The following is a 10,395-nucleotide window of genomic DNA, read 5'->3' as shown; positions in this document are numbered from 1 at the left end:
CAATCATGCAACATTTCCACCCTTGTCATTTACTATTTGCTGTTTTGATCCTGGCTGCTTTAGTCTCCGTGCCAAATCCTTGGGCGATGCACTCAACCTTGAGTTGATGTGTTCATCAGAGTGTGACTGTTATGTAGAAAGTACTTAGGCATAGGGAAATAAACTGCTTGTATGAATGGGTGAATGACACATGCTTTGAATTCTCACATAGAAAAGTGCTGCATATTTACCATACAGAACTAACGAGGAACAAGCTGTCTTTGGTAACTAAATGATACAGCCTATTTTCTTTTTAAAATAGAAGCAGTTCTAGGTAAGTTTTAGTTCACTAGTTTCATGGAGGACATTATCAGATCACTAGGCACACTTAAAGATTTATTTTTTAAAGCAAGAAAAAAACATAGGTTATTAGCTTCCCAAAGAGGTTTGGTTCTTGGCAGTGTTTGTGTGCATATGTGGCATGTTTTCTGTAAACATGATATCTTTGAATGAATTCTAATAAAACGTTGTAGGTGTGCAGAGCAGAGTCATGGTGGCTTATATACACCAAAGTCTTCAAAGTCAGCTTCTGTACTGTTCTGTACAATGGTGAGCATCATCCAGCTCTTTAATTATATTCATGTGCCTAATTGAATTCTTAAAGAGACATCTGTGTAACTGTAGGTAGTTATAATATATATATGTATATATATATATATATATATATATATATATATATATATATATATATATATATTAGGGGTGCAACGATATTCGTATCGATATTGAACCGTTCGATACAGTGCTTTCGGTTCGGTACGCATATGTATCGAACAATACAACATTTGTAATTTATTTTATCAACTTTCCTTCTGACGATGCTGTCTGTGTGGAGCGCTCAGTGAATCTGCGTTCGACTACTCCGCCTAGGCTGCACTGTCGAGCGCAGATCCACTGAGCGCTCAACACAGACAGCATAGTCAGGAGGAAGAGCACAGGGCAAGCTAGCGAGACAGAAGTTAAGCTCTCAGCAACATGGACCTCCCCCACCCTCATTCAGATCTGGCGTTTGGAATTATTTTGGTTTTCATGTGACGTATGACCCTGAAGGTAAGCGAGTCATGGACTAAAGTAAAACAGTATGTTGGATGTGCCACGCAATGCTCAATTACATTGGTGTGAACTAGTGTGTTAGCGCAGTTAGCTCGTTAACGGAGATTTGCCGTGTTGTGGCGTTAAGGTCATTTCAACGAGATTAACCTGAAAGCACTAGTGGGAACACAACGAATATGACTGCACATTTACGCCGACATCATCCTAGTGCAAAGACAAAAAAAAGCAAGCATGCTACTAACTTTAGCCGAGTCATTTAGACAGCTGTTAGCACATGATTCTCCTTATGCTGCTGAGAATATAGCCCAGAAGAAGCGGATAGTATAGCTTTTATTTTGGAAAGAGACATTTCTCTGTAATAAACTCTCTTTTCCAAAGATGAGTGATTCCTCAATCAGATACAGGGCTCGCAATATCGCTAGCCCGACGTCCCGGAGCTAGCGATTTTTTCAGTCGGGCTACCAAAATCTATCTCTGCCCTGCCCGTCGGGCTATTGTAGGAAAAATATATGTCAATGCTTTTGCATTCTTTCAGAAATGTAGCTGGGTAATTATGTCATTGGCATCGGTGAGCCACTGTCAATATGTGACATATTGAAATCGCGTTTGAATTTGCGCTTGTTTTTTGCTTTCACTTTGCAATCGTGCAAACTGTGTATAGAGAGCGACAGCACTGATCTGTGAGTGATGATAATTTGTGCACCAATTCCTCTGACATGGTCTTATTAATCGTTAGCTTACTATGCAAACATGACAAGTGAAATCTCCCGCAGCTTAAACATGTGAGAGGTTGATCGCGCAGAGAATCGCTGAGCTTATGTGAGTGCGTGTAAAAGCATTTCAGTTCTGCTGAGCCAAATAAGACAGGTCAGGGTGAAGAAGTGACAGCCAAAGAAAAGCTTACCACAAAACGGAGAAGTTATGACAAATCAGACTATAAGGCAAAAAGAAAGTGCAGCTTTATGGTTTCATGGACAAAATAATTTCTGTGGCTGCAATATGATGAGCTAAATAACCAGGGCTGCACATAAGTGGTCCGCAGGTGCGCATTCGCTGTCAAAATAAAAAACACGCACAAGGGTTAGGGTTAAATTTAAAAACTGTACTTTTGAGTTAAAATATATATTTATAATTTTAATAAATAACAAATTAAAAAGGCATGAACATTTTTTTGTATCGAAAAAATATCGAACCGTGACACCAAAGTATCGAACTGAACCGTGAATTTTGTGTATCGTTGCACCCCTAATACATATGCTTTGACTGATCTGTGTATGACCTCAGTTTGGTGAGTACAACTCAAAAGACTTCTTCATGCAGCTGTGGAGAAACTGATGTTTGTACAAAACACCTGAAACTGCGTCGAAATGATTTATTTACAAAAACTTACATTAAATGTAATATTATTGTAAAAAAGTCTCTGACATCTTATATTTCCTGTTAATCTTAGACCATTTAGTGAAGCTGTATTTGATTAGCATGAGTAAGATACGTACCTGCATGTTCACATTCCTGTGTGAAATGACTGAAATAAAAACAAGCTGGCTAGGGCGCACCAAACATTTGTGCCCATGGACCATGAGCATGGAAATCACACATGCTTGTACTGAATATATGGAAAGTTGTTGTATTTTTTTCTGCTTTCTAATTTTTCTGTTCTTGTGTCATCTGATGTGAAATATGTTTTTGTGTAATTTATGGGTGTTGGATTAATTATATGTGGAATAGAAACGTGTCCACTTCAAATGAGAAAGTCCTGTGATGTCTGTTATTGTCTTAGGGGGACTTTTGTCACTCCAGGTTAAATAATGAGGCACATCAGGCTCATGATATTTAAGGACTACATGGCTCTGCTCTTTCTGACAGATTGTTGGTAATACAGCCTCTTTGAAGCTGCTGGCTTTTGTGCACTTTGTTCTCTAACTTTGTTTGTCTATTTCCCAGCTGCCTGTCAAAAACCTGCTTGACAATTATTCTCTCTTGGTTTTTCAAGCACCGCCAGCTACTCCTGAGTATTCAACTGACTGCTACTCAGTTTATTTATTGACCTCTCGCTTAGAGATAGGATGAGGAGTTCAGTCATCCGAGAGGATTTCAGAGTAGAGCCACTACTTCTCCATGTCGAAAGGAGCCAGTTGAGGTGGTTCAGGTATCTGATTCGGATGCCTCCTGCGTGAGGTGTAACAAACTGCAGCTAAACCAGGTCCTGGAAGGTTTAATCCTACCTTGCATTTAGTCCTGGAATAGCCCTAATCTTTCTCTGGGAAATGAGTTCATATAATCCAGTTGTAGGCCAAGTGTGGGGCCGTTTCAAACCATGACTGAGAAAGCTGGTTTAATACTTGTCGAGGGAACCATTCATGAATTGAAACCATTACAACTCCATTTTGTTCGAAGGTCCATCATTCGGTCTCTAGATGGCAGCATTACTCTTTCAGTTATTAAACATCCATTCATTTATTCTCTTCCACTCGTCCAATTTTAGGGTCACAGTGGGGCTGGAGCTTGTTCCAGCTGTCATGGAGAGAGGCGGGCCTGACGGGTCTAACACAGACGGACAGACGACACAGCATCAGTGCATTTGAATATTGTTATTGTAGTCTTTAACCTATATTATACAGCGCCCTGAGGCAACTGCTGTTGTAATTTGGTGCTATCATAATAAAATACAATTAAATGAAATAACCAGTGTAATATAACCAGTGTAATATAACCAGTGTAATATAACCAGTGTAATATAACCAGTGTAATATAACCAGTGTAATAACAACGTGCTCAGTGCTTCTGAATGTGTATTAGAATTTCACACATGATAATGTTGAAGCACCATGAACTCTCCACTTGTCTGATTAATGACTGATATCTGAGAATGTTTTAAACAGCTGTGATGCAGCAGTTTACTCTGCTTCATTCAGAAACACTTTGACTATTTATACATGGTCATCATCTGACTCATAACAAATAAATAGAAGTAGTTGCAGCATGGTGGTGCGGTGTTCCCTCACACCCCTCCTGAGTTTGAGTCCCCGATCTGCCTCCGATATTTCAACATTATTGCATTTTGTTAAAAAATCCAGGTCTGACTTGGTAAAAGAAAAAGAAAAGCTTGGGTTATTTTATGATTGGACACCATGAAGGCGTAGTTTTATTCAGATACATTATTGTGCAGTCCCACTTGTAGCACAGGTACTGAGCTGCTGTCTTTATTTGGGAGCACTCTGAACCGTCGTGGTCTGTGTCCTCGCTGGCTTCATCTGCCGTTTCCGGTTGTTTTCCCATCATCCCGAGCTCTCTGTCTCTCCCCTCTTCTGTGTGTGCATGCCTGTGTTTTTGTCTTTGTGCAGCATCGGGCCTTGGGGTGGTTCCCGCTCTGGAGCCACTCACACCTGCTGATAGTCACACTCACCTGATGATCCCATCACAGGGCACTATTTAACAGAGCGGCTGAGCTTGAGTCGATGCTGGATCACTGAATGGCAATAGTCAGCGTGACCGTGGCTCATGCAGAAGGGGAACTTATCATGTCTCGTCTCTGTTCCTTTTCTGCCCAGGAACCACGGAGAGCTTTGGAAGGACCTTTTCTAAAGAATTCTGAGGAAACTGTTTGGGAGACGGATCCCTGCACTGGGACCTCGGGTGATCACTAAAGGAATGCTGTTTTGTTGGAATTGTTTGCACCCTGTTTCTACACTAAACTCACTGTTACCGTTCAGGAAGTCCTGCGATTGGGTCCGGTTTTTGGCCACTTCCTTTGGCCACAGATTTAACAAGAACCTGATACTCAAAGTATAAACATTTGCTCCTTTTGATGCAGTATTAACGTAATAATCTACTTGGGGTGTCACCCTTCACTAGTGTACTCTGCCTGAAAGCATGGATGGATTGATCCAGATCCAAATAAGAGCAAATTATATTGCTTTTCAAAGAATTCAGTTTGAGTTTTCTAGATAAAAGCCACCACTTCCACTTAAAATCGGTGCCTGTCCCATATTTACTGTAGGGTTAAACCAAAGCAAAGACACTTGCATCCATATTGCCTATAGATCAGTTTGTATTTAACAGAAGGGCATGCACCAGTCATGTAACAGAAATCTAAAGAATACTCCGTTATCGTCCTCTTTCAATTCAGTTTCGTTTATATATCACAACAACGGTTCCCTGAAGGCGCTGTGTACTGTAAGGTAAAAGCTCCACAATAGTACAGAGAGAACTCGGAGCAGGTACTTGGTGACAGTGGGAAGGAAAAACCAGTCACTGCAGATGAAGCTTTCTCATCTTATCTTTTAAGTACAAACACCATTTATTCAGAAGAAAAGAAATAATTAATTATCTTAAGCACAAAACATTTGTATCTACGCCGTGATTTACCCACATCGTGTGCAGGAAGTGGCAGCAGGAAGAAAATAACCCTTCAGGAACATATTTATGGAAACGTGAGTCTTTCGGCATGGACAAAAAACCAAAAACCAAATGATGTCAATAATAATAACAGTTTTGCTCTAGATAAATAACCTTTTGTACAAATAAATATTGCCGTTATTGAACTGCAGCTGCGATACAGTCCTGTGCAAGACTTGAGACACTCATTTCATGTTATTTTGCTTTAAAGGACCTAGACCTGTCCACTCATGGTCATTTGGAGGCTTTTAATTATTAATTTAACCATTTTTTTAATCCAGGGTGATATGGTTTTACAACATACACCTTTAATGACTTTAAAACACAAGAACTGGGAGCATAAGATTAAATATGTTTTGGATTTTATTTAATCCACACAGAGTCAGAATTGGACTTGCAGGGTCAAACATATACATACACTTCCACTAATATTTGCTTCACGTAGCATCAACCAGCTTTGGGTATAGTTATGGCTCAATCTTTATTTTTGGTTTGTAATTGGTTGATTTCCTGGTATGAACGTCACTTTTAAGCATAGTCCACATATTCGGTTAAGATGAATGCTGGGGCTTTGTTATTGTGATTATGGGCTATATAAATAAAACTGAATTTAATTGAATTCCTAATCATTTAATTAGTTTTATTCCCAGTAATTCTAACTCCCAGTTAAATAACAGAGTTGTTCCTCGCCAGCAGATGGAGTCTCCAAGAAGTCTCCATCAGTCAATCTGAACTGTCGTCCCATGAGAAGCTATAAACCCGGGGAACAGCTTCCCCTACCTGTGACAGAGGAGAAGGAAAGCTCCTGGCTCCTGACAATTGGGGTGTGGGCTGTGGGGTTGTAGCCAGGAGGTAGCGCAGGTCACCTACTGATTGAAAGGTTGGTGGTTCGATCCCTGGCTCAACCAATCTGCATGCCAAGTATTCTTGGGGAACATAATAAGCCAAAGTTGCTCTCCAATGCAAACATTATGTGTGAATGTAGTTAAGAAGCACAAAGTACAGCGAATGTGGCATGTTGTATAGAGTGCTTTGAGTAGAAAAGTGCTATATAAGAATCAGTCCATTTACCTCTCAGGTGGAGTGGGAGCCTAAGTTGGTGCTGGACGTTGAGAGATACTGACTAGTCTTAGCCAACACATGGCTCAGGCTCTGGAACCAGGGGTTGGACTCTGTTTGAGTCTGGAGTTGAGAAACTAGAAAAATCAAATTCCTCAAGTTATTTGAGATGAGTTCTGCCAGTCCACAGCAAACCATTGCAAAAGACAACCTTGGATGGGCATGCTGACCAGACGTACGATCAAATAAATCTCATTCACATAGAATAAATAACCAGATCAGTCCTACTGATTTTCCGTTTGTTTTTCAGTTGCCTCTGTTTATTTGGATGTTTGCTGTCTGTCTGTCCTTTCAGACAGATCAATACTTCTTTCATACTGCCTGCCAGTCACTTAGCCAAACAAAGGAACACATGATATGTGTCAGTTCCTTTTACTATGGGCCAGATTTCTTTCTTTGAGGTAAAATGCCAGCTTTGATGGGTAATGAACAGTGAGTTTCCAATGAGTTGTAGGGAGGTACCAGTGCATCTACCACATTAAGGTTGATTTCTGCAATCCTTTTATAAGCTTACAGTAAAATCATAGCATCAAACTAGAGAGAAAAAGTCTGTGCTGGTATGCATTGTACAATCACATTTTGACAAACGTCTGACATGACAAACACTCTTATCTACTTCGCTGTTATGTTACTGATCAAGTTTCACTCTTTGAAGACTCCTTCAGTCACTCGGATGAGTGACGAAACGTTTCTCCCACTGAGAGCATCCACATGATCAGAATCAAATCCTTTGGGACTGACTGACCTGGATGATTGAGCAGGCATCAAGACATAAAATCAGCCTTTATTGTTGGGCCCAAACTCCAGGGTTCACGACTAGAGCTGGGCGATATGAGATTTTTTCATATCACGACATGTTTTTTTCATTTCAGGCGATAACGATATCTATCACGATATAAGCCAAATAACTATATTTGTAAGATTTAAATGTGCCGTTGCTCACAAGTAAAATGTGAAATAATCAGCAGCTTGTTTTTATTTAAATATTTATTTCCCATAATAAGTTCAACAGGGTAGATGTACTTAAGGAACATGAGACTTTTTCAGATAAATAAAGGCAAATATTGCAAACTACACAAAAGGCAGCCGCTAAAGTGTTTAAGTTTCAAAATAGAAAAAACGAAACAGACTAAATTGTCAATTCCACTTAGAAACAAAATATTAATTGTAAAAATAAATCTTAGTTTGTTTTACAGAAGAACAGACAAAACTGACTAACTTTTGTCAATATCAAATAAACTGAGAACTAAAAGGAAATTCTCAATCTCTCCTTGTTGTATAGCTGAGCTTTTCAAACAGTTTTAACAGTTAGTCTGACAAAAGCCGAATGACGAATTAGCGCTTCCAGTCAGAGACTGAGGCTACGTCCACACGTACACGGGTATTTTTGAAAACGGAGATTTTCCGTTTTCATTTTAAAAAAATAATCCCGTCCACACATAAAGGCAGAAATGAAGAAAAACGCTGCTATGAACATGCCAAAGCAGCAGGTGACACCATATTCTTAACCGTGCAGAAATGTTGGCCAATCAGAAGTCTAGAAGCCTCGGTGGGAAAAAGTAAACAAAGCTGGGGCATAGAAGCAGAACCGAGTCGTAAGTGTGGAGGGACAGTAACTGTGTGTATATGTAAGCATTTAAACACTGCAGAGAGTAGAATTAACAGTATTGTAGAAATTCATTTCACCGAAACAATAACGTGGCGCACAGTGTGACGCATGCACTAGTTTATTGTATTTCCAGACTTGCTTTCGGCACAATTTACAGTGCACGCTACTCTGTTTTTTGTCAGACTTGAAATAGCCGAAATACCTTCACACTACGGAACTTCTATGGCTCTTCCGTTCGACAATCTCTCCGGCATTGGAACCGTCATCTGTTTTCTCTCCGGTCACGCTCGGTTGATTTTTCTAGTCGGTACACTCATTTCCTCCATTACCCGCTGGCTGCTTCCCAAACAAACACACGTGCGGCTTGGCACTTGTGCTGTATGTAACAAGTCACGCGACGTGACGCTGCGGCTGTGATTGGTTCGGCTCTGCGCTACTTAATTTGGATTGGCTGACCTTTTTTTTTTTTTTTTTTTTTAAGAGGACAAGAGCGGCGAGGTCTATCGCGATAGCTTAATTTCTCTATCGAGTAAAAGTTATATCGCGATACATATCGTTATCGTTCTATCGCCCAGCTCTATTCACGACACATTACATAGAAAACTGAAAATGATTATTCTGCAGAAGAACGTCCACCACCAGTGTTATATGATTAGTATTACTGTGGAAGATGTTTGGGGCTCAGCTCAAACATTTCGTGTTGTTTGATCAACATTATATTCTATAAAAGCATAAACTGTAATGCTATTAATAACAACATTTAAGAAAAACAAGCCTCCATGACCACCAGGAGGTTGAACTTTCCACATTTGGTCAACCAGATGCTTTTTCTGAGATGCTAATCTGAAAATGCTAGCTGACCCGTTTTATTCATCTGGATTTTACATCTCCTCTCCATCATCAAGGCTGTCTTTGTTCACATACTAAAGCAGTCATTTAAAAAAGGAGAAAAAAAACAGAGAGTGTAGTTGGCTCTCGAATTGAAAATGAAGCCACAGATAAAACAGATGGAAAGTTCAGGAAAGAAAAGGACAGAATCTGATAGTGATGTGGAATAGGGCTGGGCGATATATCGAGTTTTTAAAAAATATCGATATATTTTCATACGAGATATAAGATGTGACAATATCGTTTATATCGATATAGTCTATGTTACGTTGTGGAGCCGCAGGTTTGCCTCTCTTTCGTCCACTTTTGTCTCTACGCAACGTTACTCGGCCTCGCCTCTCCTGCACTGAACACAACTCCCCCATAGCTTCACCTGCAGGCAATGACAAGATGAAAGCGGAAAATCTCCGTTAGCGAGTTACCGTGCGTGGGGCTGGATGGCGTCAACGTGTTAGCGAGCTAACCGCGCTAACGACATGCAGCCCAGAGGGGCTGCACGGCCTAAAATCCTTTCCTTTTCTCAAAAATCGTCAGTGCGCCTTATGTATGAATTCTGGTTGTGCTTACTGACCGCGAACCGATTTTATGTGGTACACAGCGCTCAGCAATCTGTCAAAAAATGTTTTAATATGACTTTGCTAAGCTACGGAGCTGCACCGCTTGATGTCGGAGGATTACGGCTACAGAGGAGGAGCCTCGCGGAGTGATACGTACTGTGTGTGTATAAGGACCACAAATGGCACCTGTTCAGAGACGTGGTGCAGCTGTGAAATCTGTCTCTTTGTTATTATGCTCAGCGTCTATTAGTTTACATTTTGACTGCACAATTGTGAGCTTTTTGTTATGCACAAAAACAACATTGTTTTCTTTTATTTATGGACCATGATTATTTAATATATGCTGATAATTTATTTTTGAGTAATATCTACGCTGTATGTAAATAAAAGTGCCCGTGTGACATCTGGGACACAGTGTGACTAAGAACTCTCTTTTTGTTCTTAACTTATGGCTTAAAAAAAAAAAATCGAGATATATATCTTATATCGCCATCCAGCTAAAAAATATCGAGATATGAATTTTGGGTCATATCGCCCAGCCCTAATGTGGAAGAAGAGGATGAAGGACTGAAGCTAGTCGGACCAGTTCAACCTGTAAATCTTCTGTTAAACATCTTCTGAAGGTCACAAAGAAGATGTTTAAAAATAAAAATGTGAAAGTAGAGGATTATTTTCCACATAAGAAACTGTTTCTGTTGTGTGTGAGACCTCAGCTGAGCAATAAAGGAAAGG

This window comes from Aulonocara sp. 'chitande type north' Nkhata Bay, linkage group LG19 (genome assembly GCF_057382095.1).
Source record: "Aulonocara sp. 'chitande type north' Nkhata Bay isolate Kocher_YH1m ecotype deep benthic linkage group LG19, A_spYH_male_GT1.1, whole genome shotgun sequence".
Taxonomy (NCBI): domain Eukaryota; kingdom Metazoa; phylum Chordata; class Actinopteri; order Cichliformes; family Cichlidae; genus Aulonocara; species Aulonocara sp. 'chitande type north' Nkhata Bay.
Note: the sequence above shows the minus strand (reverse complement) of the source record.